A 16,991-nucleotide genomic window follows, 5' to 3' on the forward strand; every position below is an offset into this window, starting at 1 on the left:
TCCTCTCACTACTAGACGTGGATGTGACACAAAAGACGACTGTAGTTTGACAACAATAACATCATTTGAATTTAAATCCAAGATGCTCTGATTAGAGATTAGCACAGTGTTTTCTATCATTTGTCCCCTACTTGTTCGTAATTTAACAAAGCTGTTTTTGTTTGAGATTTGTCCTGGAGGAAGGAGGTGACAAAATCAAGTAGAGGACACACAAATTCAGAGACATGATCAGTGGGAAGATGAAGTCACAGGTGGCTGGACTGTAATTTTAGAAAAGAAAACAAAAGAAACAAAAAAAACCGTTCTAACAAATGAATTTCTTGAAAATTCTCCATTTCTATTTTTTTTTTGCTTGTCAACTTTGTGAATCTGATTTGTGATTAACAATAAAGAACCCTGAGTGTGAACAGACAAAAGTACAAATGGGACACACAGCGTCCCTCTCTGCCCGGTCATTTTGGGATCCAGAGCTTCCACACAGCCTTCCACTCTCCCTCCAGTGAGCATGTCAGCTCAAACAGCACAGCCACACAAACCGCCCGGTGACCACAGGCTGTTAACAACTACATTAACGTGAGAGAGTCCAGCTCCGCAATGAGAGCTGCTGATTTAAAAAGCAGAGAGGCTGGTGGAGAAAAAGCCACACAGCTGAGCAACCGTATACCCCAAAAACTCATTTAGGGACAAATAGGAGGCATTACAGGAGTGAGAGTGGGGGGGGTGGAGGCACGGGGACAAAGTGGGGGAGGAAAGGTAAGTGATAACAAGAGGTGGATCAGAGTTCAGGAGGATTCTTCATGGGAGACATAAACGCACAGATGCAGGCAGATAACACCCACACACACAGAGTTCATTCCTGTGCTCACACACTAACACACATTTCTCCATCTAGGTTTTGCATCTTTCTCTCCGAACACGTCCGAAAAGACCGCAGGTCAGAATTTCCTGTCAGCAGCGAGGAGAGGACGAGAGGACCGAGACGGCAGCTGGACATGAATGAATGACTCTTTCTGATTGTGCTGCTCCAGGAAGGAAAAAAAAAAAAACGAAGGAGAGAAACACAGCGTCACAGGGATTTAGGACAGCCCTCTCGTCTCCTCTCCTCTCTTCATCCACCCATCTGAACTTTAAACACTATTGTTAAAAAACTGAGGAGTAAACGAATGGACTGCTATTATTGACTAAAAGGTAAGTAAGGCACGAACAGTGGAAACTGTTTGCCCTCCAATAAAAATAATGGTTGAGCTTTCCCACTTTGGAACTGCAGAGTGGCGATTACAGTCTCAGAGGCACAGATTCAGACAGCCAGGGTTTCATGTATCACATATACAGTGGTGCCACCAGAAATTTTTCGTAGCGGTCGCCAAATGGGGCCACTGAAAATTTTGGGGTGGCACACCGAAATCAAAAGCCATAACTAAATTTCAGGAATTCGCCTAGGCTAGTTGAAAACTATGTCAACATGAGAGTTAAGGAATTTAATACTGATATACTTTGGTTTCTTATTTTACATTACATGTTTCTAATTCTCATTATTTGTGTGGGTAATTGTAACAGGGGTCCATGCCCCCCTTTGACCCCTCTTGGGGGCACCACTGCATATCTAAGGAACCAATCCGGCCAACTTGCAGGGAGAAACCACGTGTACCTATGCATCAGTATTTTGCATTTTACACAATTCACGTTCACTCGACTTGCCAGAGCTCGTGATCGGGAATGAAGTTTATCCAACATTAGCAACACATTATCATCTGTTTAATAACACTGTAGTCAGGCCAAAGGCTACTGTTATTTATTACTGGTATATTTATAGAGAACAATGAGCTGAGTCAAAACGAAGGTAAGCAGATGTGCTCAAGCTGCAGATGAGTGAATGAGGGGTGGGTGGACACAGAGACAGGGATTAATTTGCATGTGCATAGCACCAAACGTACTAAATGAGACAAAGGTGTTACATACAAGCCGTTTCAGGGCAGGTAGAGATTTTTTTTTTTAATGGAAAAACTTTTAAAGGCATGTGTCCACATAGCCTTTTTTTTTTTTGCGGAAGTGGAAAGTCTCTGAACTTTTCAGAAAAGCGCTGGTGTTGTCACAGATCCTTTCCTGTTTATACTGAGCTGTACTTTGATAAATACAACAGCAGAAAAAAATTTGTGAAGTCTGTTTTTTTCCTCTGTTATGTGCCTCCTTCAACAGAAACAGTGACAGCGGACACAAAAGCCCAGAAACAGAAACAAAACCTGACAATCCCCAGCGTGTCCGACCACACGGTGGCCTGCAAGCTTTCTGTCACTGAAGGCGGTTTAAAGCGAGTGGCTCGATGAAAGATCTCTCTTGGCAACCGGTGCCCAAACACGGGGTAAACCGATAAAAATCACCCTGTGCCACTAAAACACATCACCTTTTTCCAACGTAGTAAACAACCTCCTGCAGTCCAAAAGCAGCCAATAGCTGAAAAGCGTTTCAGGCCAACTCCAAACCTCAAAACAGCCCCAAACGCTGGCATCCCCAAGCTGCCCAATATGGAAACTAAAAGCTCCTTTCATTCAGCGTCGTCTGCTTAAATAGCCCCGTGGATTCTGAGGGCCCAGCTCTCTATTGTGTTTTTGCTAATTGATTTGCCAACTGTAACCTTGATGTAATGTTACACTACATGACGCTGAACAGCAGCACTGTGATGCCGTCCTCTGTGCTCTTTAAGGTTAATAAGCATGCTAGTGGATTCGCTGTAAGGTGAGCTGAACTCCTGAAGGACAGATACAAACTAGGTTTTCTTTATCATTATTGTCCCACTGTGTTTACATCAGCAAGACTTCCCTTTCTTCAATTTCTTTTCTGTAGTTTGCACATGTTTTAAAGGCCACTTGCTTGTCTGTCATGCTGAAATATGCAGGGGTAGCTCCCTGAATGGACATCTCTCGGAAAAAGTGACAGTGTCTCCCGACAGTTCTTCAAGGTCTCATTTTAAGCATGCCTGTGGCCGCTGGCTAACCATAAGATCACTGCTTTCTGTCAGTCTGTCTGTCTCCAGGGCAGGGAGAGGCCCACGATACGTGCCACCCTGCAACATATACTATTGTGTGTCTGCAGTGTTTATGTCTATAGCTACAGACAGCAACTGTATGTCCCCAGGTTATATGTGTTGCTTTATAATCCACTGGTATCATACGAGGCAGCAGGCCTCTGCTAATATCTGTTTGTTTGCAGTCAAGGTGAACCCAGCGGCCTTTCTCAGCTCCTCCTTTCCCTAAGTCCAAAATGAGCTGCAGTAGAAGATACAGACTGAAGTCAATGGTTACTTAATGTTTGTTGAATGTGACCAAGCTGTCTGCTGTTGGTTTGGAGCGGCCTGCCAGCAGGAAAAAAATAAAAAAAGAAAGCCTCTCAATTTCGTCCTTTAAATATCTGAGGGTGGCCATGTTCATTTGAAAAGCTAATATTTACTGCACCCACCTGCACGAGGTAAGGAACCGTGTCTGCGAACACGCGTGCATACTAATACACACACATGTGTGCAGAGCAGTCGAAGGAATTTTAACCTCTGAGAGGGCGTGTGGACAGAGAGGTGAGAAAGAGGGTATTCATCCCTCGCCAGAGGTTTGCAGTGTTCCTAAAGATGATAGTCTGATCATCATCATTATACATATAAATACTATTTTTTATTTCTATTTTTTTTCTTGTTTTTTAACCTGTTTTTTTTTTTTGTTTTTGTTTTTTTTTTTACCTTTTGATCACTTTTGTGTCTCGAGGTCAAAGAGGCTCAGCTGGCCTGCGTACGTTGTTGTAACTAGGTTTAAAAAGCTGTAAAGAATAGAGCTACTATGATGAGCTGTTTACTCCATTTATTGATTGTCAAAAAATTAATCAGCAACTATCAGAGGTGGGCTGGCAAGAAAAAGCAGCCCAGGAATTTGCTGTCAAGCAGCCTCAAGATGATACACCAAATTTACAGTTACGCATCATGATTGTTGATCAATGATTCATTCATTACAAAAAAAGAGAAGAAAATCTGTTCATTTGTATTGTTTGTGACAGGCTAATACATAAAACAATGACACTCATTTTCCAAGGTTTTCCTCCCCACGTTTGTGTGTACAGAAAGCAAAAACTGAAAGTTAAAATTAATGTGTTGATCACTGGACACCTAATTTGACTTAATAGACCTATTTTTTTTCCAGTATTATTTGAAATATTGCAAAATACACAACTAAATTAGAACCACAGCCCAGGTGTCCAGAAGTAATCTGATCAGATTTTGGCTATCAGGTAGGATCAAATTTTGAAAATGGGCTGTTTAAATCAAATTAGATCACGTGATCCACTCTTTGTTCTGGATCAAACTTTTAATGTATGTTGTTCAATTTTTTTTTTTAGCAGGACTTTTATACCTTTACTAAAATAATCAGGATTATCCTGATCACAGCAGAAGGGCAGATTCAGGGTGGATTCCAGGAGCAACTGGAGCTTTTAAATTTGTCAAATATAAATATATATACATTTATAAATATTTTGTACTTGAATTGTGTAATAGTCGCTGTCTTTTGAATTACATGGTTAAAGGAAACTGGTCAAAACACAATACACAAATTATTGCAACTGGATGCCAGACAGCTAAAACACTGATAGCAACAAACTGGAAAGAGGGACTGTGGCTTCAATCATTTCCGGAGATGATCTCCATGGAGGGAGCAGCTTCTAACCTTTCGGAAGTTTATAGTAAGGAACAGCAGCTGTGGAAGGTCAAACTGGATACTATTCATAAAATACATACTTTTCCAAGAGTCTTGAGACGGACTCAATGGTCCAATAATCCTTTCTATTTTGTTTAGTTTATCCTGAAGATCCACAACTCACTAAGACACACATAAACCCTCTGTAATCACTACCCCTTTGTTCTGTGTTTTTTTTTCTTTGCCTTTCTTTTCTTACCTGGTTTAAGTACCTTTGCATATATAAGGTTTAAGTATGCTATCTTTTTGTTCTGTATGTTGAGAAAATCAGTAAAAATTCAAGTCAAAAAAGAGTTGTGTAACAGTGACTGTGATACGGTCGATTAAGTAGACATTAGCCTACCTGCTATGCCTTTCAGTACAGTAAAAAGAAAAAAAAATGCCCCCATAAAATAATGGCCCAAGCAACTGTCAAAATCAAACAAAAATTTACGTTATAATCTCAAAGATTTCCGTTTTGGTCTCTTAGGCTGCATCCATGGCGATAAGTGGTAAGTGCCATGTATTTGTTGGCAGACTGCCTCCACTGTGATATGTAGACCCATTTAGAGCGCTGGTAATCTGGATGATTATTTAATCGTTGAGGTCAAAACCTGGTAGTTCAGGTTCTCAAAGGTGAGAATTGTTACTTTTCTTGCTCTTACATTAAAGTAAAATTGATGTCTTTGGGTGTGAATTGTTGGTTGGATAAAACAAAGCATTTGATGATGTTGCTTTGGGCTGCAGGATATTGCGAAGGCCTTTATTTCACTGTTTTTCTAATGTTTTATAGTTCAACACTTAATGAAGACTGAAATTAAAAGCAGATTAACTGATAAAATAATTGTTAGCTGTAGCTCTGTAGTAAGGAACAACACCCTCTCCATCTGAACTACCACCTTTCCATTTTCTATGTCCTAAAGAAAAGTGTTTTGATCCATTTCAGCTTTAACTAGCGTCCAGGGTACATGAGTCACAACAGAGCTGCATGTGGACAGAGATGATTGAATAAAGAGCATGTGTCTGCCTTTGAAATTAAACTCTCTTTGGTGGAAGCAAAAAAAAGCGGTGGGACGAGACGTCAACAGCTGAGGACAGTCCACCACAAATGATAGACATAAAACATAACACAATCTGAAATATAGGAGGCATTTACAAAATACTGTGAGTCAAAGGTTTGGGGAGATTATGATCTATTACATCTAGACTACAAACAACCACATATGACAGATTGTTATCATGTGACCTACACTTGTGTCCCACAGTGGAAGATGCATTGAGTGAGCAATAATATAAAAATACACTTTGCAACTAAAAATCCTGCATTAAAATCTTACTAGCAGCAAAATGTAGCCATGTGATGACACCTGTGTCAGCTTCATTCGCTGAAGAAGACCATGAGATGTGGTTAAAACCTCTGAAAGACTTATGAATGAATATTTGAGGGGAAACTATTCTGTTACACAGACGGTTCCCTTAATGTAAAGGATTAATTTGGAGTGATACTAGAGACACTGGAGTGCTTTTAAAGGTTTCTGTTTTATTTTAATTAAAGCTGGAGTGCAGAACTTTTGTCTCGCCCCCTCCGGCAGCCAGACTAATTATACAAACACTGTCTATGTATGCTTATAACATATGCCTGAAGGGGAGCCTAACATATCTCCCCTGCCCCCTGGAGCGCTCTCCTCAAGTCTCCGTTTTTTATAAGGTTTACTATGCATGATGTCAGTTACTTTTTGTAAACATGCTCGCCAGTGAAAGTGACAGTAAGAGCCAACCCCAGATACACTCTCTTTTGCTATTTCACCTCACTATAATTGTCTTTTTTTTTTTTTTTTTTTTTTTTACCTGCTGCTCATGGCGCCTGATCACTACCACTTTACCTCACCTGGGTGCTGTGGGGGTACACACCCATAAATGTCAGAAAATACAGAAAATAGAAGAAAATCAGACAAATACACCACCACACACTTAGAGTGTGTCATAAGTGATGACTGAGAGGGATTACTTCTGTATGAGTCTTTACATTGTTTCTAGGAAAATGTTGCCTAAGCAGGGTTGGGCCGAATATTTGGTGAGTACAAGTATCATCACAGTAAAATGTGTCAATATCCGTACTGTGGTGAAGGCACAGCTCATTTCGGTGTTCAGTTCTTACTCTTGTGATCAAAAATGACCTGAAGCTCAACCCTGAGCTTGTTCTGTAAATAATTATCTGATCAATCTTCATCAATTTCAGGCTTAAAATAACAACAAGAAACACGCCCATTCTGAGTACAGATATAGATACAGATAATTTAGTTGGTTGGACAGATAAAAATACAGATAAATAGCCATTGTACAGGTGTTGCAAAATGAACTGGACGACCTCCCTGCTGCATCCGTTTCCATGGGGATATCAGGAATTGTATTCTGAGATTCATCAAAAATTGGCTTAATGTTGGACAGCACCATTCAACCAGGAGGCTCTTTTTCTATACACCGATTTGACACAGCAGAGGACTCTGGCGAGGGAAGGAGAGAAGATGTGCTTCACGGGGAATAAGGACTGATGTGGCTGCAGTGTGGAGCTGCCGTGTTCAAGAGGAGTGACCATGTGGCCATCTTGTTGGGGTCGGGCTGTGTGGACAGTTAAATCACTCCACATCCAGAAGCACTGACAAAAATGAAGCAGCAGCCATGGGACTAAATTAAAGTGCACAAGTTAAATGAGCGGTGGGATCACATTTCAGTGGAGTTTTACTTTGTATAATTTCATGTGACAAATAAATAAATAAATAATTGATTGATTGATTGATTGATCCCTAAGGCACAGTATATCTTTCACTTTAATCTTTCCTCTAAACTCCAAGTTCGTTTTATATCTAGAACATCTACTCCAGAGACTTTTCTTGGATGTTTCTTAAAATTTTCACCACAGTTTCCACCGTATTCCTGCTATGGTCTCTCCTCCTTTCCTTTTTTAATATATCCTAACTTCAAAGTGTCACCATATTGTCAAAAGAAAACATCAGAATCACACACATATAAATGAAAAGCGTTTGCCAAACAGAATAGACAACAAAAATGAAACAAATTTGACATTAAATGAATGAATTAAGCCCATTCTTCCTAACCCCTTTAGCGCTGCATGGTAAAGCACATGACTTCCAGTGTGCCAGCGTGGGAATGTCTCCACAGACACCCGACCCAGAACTCTGGTATACTGCAAAATATAGAGAGTTTTCCCTGGCGGCGATAGGCTTAATCGGCTTTGTGTGAACTCGTGTGGCAAGGCCTTTTAAATAAAATAGTGCAATAAAAGGTGCACGCAGATTAATAACCGGTATGACCTTTAAAATCTCAAGTATAAAAGAGAAGAAAGATAATTTTCTTTCTGTGTTCCAAATATGTGATATTGAAAAATCTCTTGCACATACATCAACAGGACATAGTGGTTATTCAATTTGTCATAAGCTCATGTGCTGTAAAATCACTCACGTCATTATGAACTGTGACACAAAATAGTCAGAGCGTCTTTTTTCAGATACCTTTTAGAGTTCCTTGGATGATGGCAAAACCTTTTCCCTTTTTTTTTTTTTTTTTAAACAGAAACTCACGAGCGAATGATTAAACATTTCCTTCTCCGCTCAAGGTTTCTGTCTAATGAAGCCTTTAAAAGCCTTGTTTACCTTTCCCCTCCCGCCTCCGCGTGGATGCCCGTGCTGTCAGAGATTGGCTCACAAGGCACACTGCCCTGTGCCCAGCGGGGAGGCTCTCTCTCTGGACGAATAAAAAGACATCCTAAATAGCCTTCAGTCCGGAGCACGCTGCCTCACAAACACTTTTGCGCACACAGTCACCTCTACTAGAAACCTCACACCTAATTTTTTCTACATGGAAAGTTCACCTGACTGATAAAGTTTCTCCATTTAACTGTCATTTTTTTCCTCCTGTGTCCATTTAGCTGTCAGTGCTCTCACCGACTGATCATCATCCTGATGTCCGATTAAAAGCTGCCTTGCCGTTGTTTCACACCAATATAGGCACGCGTTTAATGCCTAATGAGATTATTCATTCCTTGTGATAAAATGGTGAGCACTATCGTCAGATCAGTCTTACGCAAGAGAATCAGAAATCTGTATTTTTCACCCCTCCCTCCTGACGAGGCGTTTACTCCCCACTTGATGACACAAAAAAGACAGGAAGTCTCCATCGGTCCAGAAACAGTCCGATGAAAGACTTCATATTGCACACAAGATAATTGATGACTTTCAAAATGAAAGATGATCTGGCCTTCATCACAGCCATACCAGATAAAATAGGAAATGAAAACCTCTGCGGTCGTAAATCACACTGGAGGCGTGTGATTATGCACCTATTACATGATCATATTACAAATCCAGTCATATGCACTGTCTAAGCAACACTAATCCACTCCTTTTATGTGTAATGGTCCCACATTTCTATGCTGAGTGCAGTATAATGTGATCATCTGACAATCGGCTACATTCACAGCTACATGTACATGTGTGTGAGCTTGCACAGCATCGGCATGGTAAAGACTGTAAGCTCTGAGCTGACAAATGCGTCAGCACTGCTATTATTCTTTTACATCTCACTGCAGCTGGCATCGATAAAAGGTCTAATTCATACTCGGCCTAGCAGTGAAGCAGCTCCATCCTATATGGGTCAGTTTGGGTGGGTTGGTCAAACAGTCTGGTGGTCCTTATACACCAACCACAGACTCGTCTAATCTGAATTAACCCAATTTCTAGCTTTGACCCTTAAGCTCTTAAGCGCCTAAATGCCCTGAAATCTCAGAGAGGAAGCAACAAGTCAACAATATTCAGGAGACCCTACTGCGTAGACGATGTCCCTTGGCTCTTCTTTTCAAACTCCGACGGCACTCCCACTGTGTCCCACTCCCTGTTGCTGGATTAAGACAGAGCTCAGGCCATTTCTGTGTAGTGCTCCTAAGCACTTCTCTAAGGCCCATCCAATTGTTGTGGAGCAGAGATAACAGGATTTGTATGAGAGAAGTGTCTTTGCATTGTTGTTGTCCTTCAGCCACAAAGATGTGTTGCTATCTGTCCTCCAGAAGGACAAACACGCCGAGGCAATTCTTCAGCTCACATGTTGCACAGCAGGCTGTATGTAAAGGTGCATTATGTATACAGTATAAACTACAACACAAAACATCTTATTACGTAGCAGGCGAGCCATTTTTTCATCTTTGAAAGAACATCTGAATGTGTGTGTGTACGTGTGTGAGAGAGAGTGTGTAAAAAACATATTTTGCACTGTATTCTAGATCACGGTAATCTTCTGTTTTACGTGTCTGTTATTTTCAATCATTTCCGAAACGTTTCCTGTAGAGAAATGTGCCATTTGGTATGAAAAGCAGCAACATAAAGACAGTGTTTAATTTGTATACTTGTCAGTGCAGTCACAGCAGGTCTGCATGTAAAATTGGAAATTTGTCTTCAGGCAAGCAAACACTTCAGCATATATGAAGGGCAACATTTCCAATAACAAATTAATAATGAAATACCATTTTTACTTGAGCTTCAACTGAGCTTTACTTTTAAAGACATGCATATTTTCTCTCTAATTCCAGGGTCTTCAACAGGTGGTCCGTGACCCCGAGTAGGTCCTCAGGGTGACTGCAGAGGGGCCACCAAATTACCTCTGAATAATTTTTAAGTAAGATGTGTCTGAAATTAACACGAATCCAACATATTATTAATGAAGATAAACTGGCCTATTCATAAAACGTATTTAGTTTACTATACACAACATTAACGATAGGCTAGCTATTACCAATTAATCCCTGTGCAATCATGTAACCTAGCAAGACCTCAGAAACCGCCAACACAAGTGCAGAGGGTGAAGCTAAGGCACCAGGCTATACTACAACTGCTGGTAACAGCTACAGGCAAACAAGACTCGAAAATATTCTGATTTAGAATAAATTAATGTGGTCAGGGGTGCCTGCTCTGTCTCTCTTTGAGCAAAGGGGTCCCTGGCCTTAAAAAACATTGTTGACCCCTGCTCTTAATTAATACCAAATTACTCTTTCCTGGAAAATTCTTGAAAATTATTCTGACATTAAAGATGGTTAAAATAAAGTGTTAGGAAAAAACTACAGACTGTTTCAGCTTGGATTGGTAGTCTACACCTCTGGGTATCCATCTCAACAATTCTTTCTTCTCATCTCGCACTGCAAACAAGCTGCATGCTCACCAAAATGGCATATGAGTGCAAAGGATGTTATGGACAAGGACATTTTTTACAGCGTATTGGCCGACTGGGATATTCAGGCAGGGTTTTATTCCACCCACCGGAAGAAATACAGTGGAGAGCGGCTGAGGTTGCAGCTGAGAAGTAGAGGAGGGCACTGCCGGCTGGGCCCTCCAGAGCCTGAGCAGCCGAGAGCGAACAGCGACTGGTGGTGCTGTTGCTCAAATTGCACTCAAATGCCAACAGAAAGGGAATCATTCTGCTGCACTGGATTTCAGTGTGGGTGGCTTTGTTAGAAGCTGTTGTCAACTACAAACCAGAAGGAGTCCATGTGTGCGTTACTGTGCATAAAAGTTTTGCTCTTCACTTGGACAGAGGTGTGCTGGAGACTGTTGCTGGACTATGGGACAAATGTATCGACAATTGGCTTTTTGTCATTTTAATTTGCTTCTGCCTTCGAAGAGTGACAGAGTTGCTGCTCTGCTGTCAGGTGAGAGACAGTGTGATCCAGCATTTTAAATCTAACTCAATGAATTAAAGGTTTATTTTGACCAAATCAGAGTTGGTGATTTTTGGAACAGTGGACTAACTAATCACAATGGTTTTAGACAGTTTTATTTTGTTTCTGTTGAGTTTGAAAGAGGTGCATGAACATATCAGCAGCCCCCTGTTGTTGGGCTAACTGGCCGGTGAGAAAATCACTGGAGACCTTCTTGAGGATCCCAAAAATAAACTGGAAAATAAAGAACCAAGGCCAGCAGGCTGAGAGGGCTGATGACCACTGAGCGAGTATTTTTGTCACCTAACGGTACACCAACAAAGTAATAGATTGTGGCTGTGGTGGTGATGCACAGCCATCGGGTATACGACAGGGCTAGTTTATTGCTGAGTCCGTAGGTGTGAATGTGAGCGTGAATGGTTGTTTGTCTCTACGTGTCAGCCCTGCGATAGTCTGGCGACCTGTCCAGGGTGTACCCTGCCTTTTGCCCGATGTCAGCTGGGATAGGCTCCAGCCCCCCCGCAACCCTCAAGAGGATGAAGCGGTTAGAAGATGAATGAATGAATGAACAATAAACCACACCTCTTTTCTTTGTTCCCTGCACTATATGATTGACAGTGAGTCAAGTATTTTTGCCACAGGGGAGACTGGGGGCAATTCTCACAATTCTTGTTTTTGATGTACTTACTCAAAAACTTCTTTCATGTTTTAGATAGTTTTTATGTAAGTCACTTGCATCTGTGTTCTACTTCAAATGTTTTTACAAACAATGTTAGAGTCACAATATTTATTGAAACACCAGAAGACAAATCCATCTGTCCCCACATGAAGGGGCCATTGTATAAAAACGGGGGCAATCGTAACAATATAGTTAAGTAATACCTTCATAAAAATACCAAGGACCACAATAACCTCTACAACCTTGAAAAAATTCACAGCAGAGCACGTGTGGTTCTGTCTTGTTTCTGACTGGTGCTTTTTGAAATGTTACAATTGGCCCCAGTCTCCCCTACTTTACTAGCAAACCCAATGGAAAATTTTGAAACAATTTTAAGGCCTAAAAACAAAGATAAGACATTAAAAAAGAGACTATTCTGAGACCAGCGATGGTTAGGGATACCTAGCGATTAATCGACTTCTCTCTCTTTCACATACAAACAAACTCATGTGTGCTCTCAGACTCGCATGCGTGTCTGCGCAAAGGGTACAAGTCCACAGCTGTCCGTCAACACGGAAAGTAAGTCTGAGCCTTCACACATACTCACAACGCCTGGATGTCTTCTCAGAAACCTGAACACGTATGTGTGTTAAATTTCGCTCATGCATGAGCGAGATACCACATGCCTATGTATCTGATTTTCAATGGAGATGAGTCGGGACGTTAAAAACTAATACAAATATTTGTTAACTTTTGTTGAGTGAATTGTTGTTCAAAGTGCCACACATTTCAGTGGCATTTATAATCTTTTGGTTATTAACGATTTCAAATGGCTCTTATAAAATACGCACTATTTTTTTGGACAATGTTAAATGTTACCGATGAAACTGTGCTCAGTTTGGACTGTTTTCCGAGTGTTTTCTTAATTTCGGTGCTTAACGTCGGGGAAATTAGCCGTTAAGAACATCCCTAGTGATGCAGAAACCTTGGACAAAAGAAAAAAAAAATACAGGATTGTTGACCTATCATTACACTTAAAGTTGATATGGCTAACAACTTTAGCTGACAATTGCTGATTTATACATCCAGCACATAGTGAGCAACACTAGCATTTAATTAGAGCTGTATCTCAGGCAACTTGGTAAATATAAGTCCAATAATTGCTCACTTTTAGCTCTGCTTTTGGTCTCCACCAGCTCCTGAGCTATACATCTGGCTATCTGGCTATGTTTTCTAGCTAGCTGCTAACTTTGTCTCGCCTCTGAATTTATTAAAGCTTTCTTGTGCTGAAAACAGCCCCTTCAGATGAAAACGACGCTGCTGAGAGCTGTGAGAGTCGACTAAAACAGTGAAGTTACGTTTTGTAAAACCAAAAAATGAGATGAAAGATGCTAAAAACTCTTGTCTTCATCTCTGCAAATGACACCTGTTACATGTCATCACTTGACCCACTGTTGAATGTAAAAAATATTAATTATAGCAGCTTTGACTGACTGTTATAATAATTTCCTGAATCAGTATAATAAAACAGTGTCATACCGGTTGTTTTTGAGAAAACCTTTAGAGAGCGTTTGTAGGAAAATTGCTTATTTCTCCTTAAATTATAGAGAAACCCCTGAGAGAAAAAAAAATCAGGCAGTCCTTGGTTCATCTAAAAGAATATATATGCTGTACTAAAATGTCCAAAGTAATAATAAGTGTTACTGGTGACAGTTTCCTTCACGTACAGTCTCATTAAATCCTTTTATTCCTCCGGGCATTCATTTGCATTCATCAAGGATCTTTCCCCCCATCATCCTAAGTAAGAAAACACCCATTGTATGTGCTCTTCTTCATTGTTCCCTAACCACATATTTTTCACACTGATACTGCAGAGTGAACAAAGCTGCCACTCCACGGTGCTGCTAACCATCTCATCTCAGTGTGTAGCGTTCAGGTGCCTGCTTCTGTTTTCCCTCCCAGCCCTCGGCGGGTGAGAACTCATCAGAATTCAGCAGGCTTACCTGCCTGCCTGTTTCTCTTCACGCATTAGTTTTCTCTGTGGCACCGAGGCGGGGAGGCACAGGCCGAGAGGCAGGCAGGTAGGCACATGCCGCTCTGATGGAAGCCACAGCCTTCCTGTTGACATCTGTCTGCTCCTCACTGTTGATACTCACTCAGCTGCTTAATAGAAAGATGTAAATAAGGAGAGACTGCACGTTGCTCCTTCATCCATCACATGTGGTACAAAGTTCACCAACGAGGTCTATTGGTACGCAGGGAAATTTGAAGTAAATTAATATCTTGTATAAGGTAATGATTCAGTGTCACATGATGGGGATAATTACAAGTGACTCAAATTAGATTTTCAATGACTCAGGTGAAGCAAAACGTTCATGTTTGAGATCCGCGCAGCGTGAGAGCCTGTTTACTCTGATTCAAACTGAATTATCGCTTATTATCAACTGTATCAACAGAGGCATTTGTAGGTGTTCTGATTGTCACTACACGTCAGCTCAAAGACATTCACACAACACAATTTAAAAAATGAAGAAAATAACTATTTACATCAGATAAGACACACACACATTCTCATGGAGTGTCCAAAGCTATTTGCATACTGCAGCAGATATAAAATGATTTCCAGTTCTCAGGTGTAATCACTACAAATTAATTTCCAGTCAGTGCTAAAATGCCACGGGGAGCCCAGCTGACACAAAACAAATTTTCTCCCGTCACGCCTACTAAGCCAATGAAATGAGTATTTTAAAATGTTCCATTTGCCTGTCGCTGTGTCACAATGTATTTCTATTTAATTGAAAACTGTTTGCTCCAACGCAGCGACTGAAGCCCCTCAGTATATCTCAGAACATACATCCACATATTCTAAATCAACTCTGGGCATTTACATTTGGTGCAAAATGCATCTTGTCCCAAGTTTATCTCAATACATGTTCTGCTGAACCTTCTAACAACTACACGACTACAGAGGCAGGAAGCAGTCATTTACTCTGCAGCAGGGAGCTCATAAAGGGTAATGACAAGTCAGAACTGTACTGGATAATGTGTGATAGTCTGATACTGATACCTGCCTGACTGTGAAACATGCTACTGTTCACCTGAGGGATAAAATATTTAAAGATTAAATGTCATCAAAATCTCAATGAATGGGGAGCCTCCAAAGACATATCAATGGATAGAGGAACATCTGCACACCAACTCCATCCCATATGTTTATTTAAACACACAACATGGCGATCTTTGCCCAGTTACAATATTTAAAATTCACCTTCAGTGTCTTTGGGTCTCTTCTCTTTAAATAATTTTAAACTCAAAATAAAGGAGGTGTCACTGCAGCTAGCTGTAGTTGTTACTGTTAATGCACTTTATTATTATGTAGTGTATTTTGTCATACCTAACCTTGCTGTTGTGATTTGATGTTGCTATTTGACCCTGTCTTGGCCAGGTCTCACTTGCAAAAGAGGTTTTAATCTCAATGTGTACCACCTAAACTTCATGTGTTGCATGTTTATAGTTAAATTATATATATATATATATATAAATAAATATTTGATGCATTTTATTTATTTATTCAACCTTAAAATACACTGTGTCAGATATGTTTTTTCCACTTCAACTGATTAGTTAAAATATTAGCCTATTAAACATTTACTCATGGATTCAAGGATCGATTACTGAACAGGCCTTCTGGGTACAGGTCCTGGGGCCCACAGTGTCAGGGCCCCCTGACCTTCATCTACAAAATATCACTCAAATTACTGTGACATGTACTGACTAGGAATAGACTCAAAATAAAACAGACACGGAAAAGCATAACAACTACCAAGAGATGCAAAACCACAAACTTTGTGTGTCTTGCTCCTATGTAGGAGAGTTGGTGGGGCCATTACTGTGCCCAGGGGCCCATTGTCTCATAATCCATCCATGCATTTACTCCTTCTCGCTGAGTTAACATATCTAGGATCTATGAATGTGTGAACATTATTCATATTCATATAAACGCACACAGGACACAAGACTCCACAAAAGTCCAGTGTGTATGCACAAGAGGGTTCAAGTTTCCACATCAAACTTGTGCTAGGTTCATACTGGATCTTGATCGGTCTCCAAACTATGTGTGATATAAAGAAAAAATCATGCTCCTACGCACACGTGTTAAACTCACATTTAAGGTGTGAAAAACAGCCAACTCTGCACATACATCATTCTGCACAGTGAAGGTCAAATATCAAAGTGAAGTAACAATAAGCAAAATACATATGTGAGTGGAGGAGGCTTTAAAATGGTTACCACACACACACACACACACACACACACACACGTACAGTTAATCAATAAGACTTTTCAACAGCCCTCAAAAAGAAACACCTAAAATTGAATAAATGAGCTAATTAATGTGATGGACAAGAAACATTATGTGGATTCCTGTGCAGAAATCATTCCTGCTTACCATGCAGAATGCAGCGAACATTTAATCAGCTGCAATTACAACATTTACAGTTCAGTGTACTGGTGCTAAAACCACTTCCCTTGCCACTAAGCCGCAAGCGTGAGACTAAGAAATAAATAAATAAATAGATAAATAAGCAGAGAGATGATTCAAGAGGACTTGCAGAGTCATGTGCCACACCACTCTGTCCTGTCCTGCGCACATCAAACGCTCGCCTGCTCCTCCACACTGCTACTTCGCTAACTGAGGGCTCCTCTGAGTCCCCCGTCACAAAGCACGTAGTCAGCACTGTCACTGACAGGCACACAGCGAGCCCGCAGGGACACACAGCTGACACGCGATCACACACACACACACACACACACACACACACACACACACACATCTAACACAATCACACACACACACTAATGTATAGCCGACTAGTGTGCCTACTTTTCTCTACATGCACAC

At 40.7% G+C, this 16,991-nt stretch overlaps 1 protein-coding gene across 2 annotated transcripts in view; it reads right to left on the reverse strand.

Moving 5' to 3' along the window:
* igf2bp2a (insulin-like growth factor 2 mRNA binding protein 2a) overlaps window positions 1-16,991 on the reverse strand; it is a 79,302-nt gene that overhangs the window by 41,464 nt on the left and 20,847 nt on the right. The window lies entirely within an intron of this gene.

The sequence above is a fragment of the Epinephelus fuscoguttatus genome, linkage group LG13, assembly GCF_011397635.1.
Source record: "Epinephelus fuscoguttatus linkage group LG13, E.fuscoguttatus.final_Chr_v1".
Classification (NCBI taxonomy): domain Eukaryota; kingdom Metazoa; phylum Chordata; class Actinopteri; order Perciformes; family Serranidae; genus Epinephelus; species Epinephelus fuscoguttatus.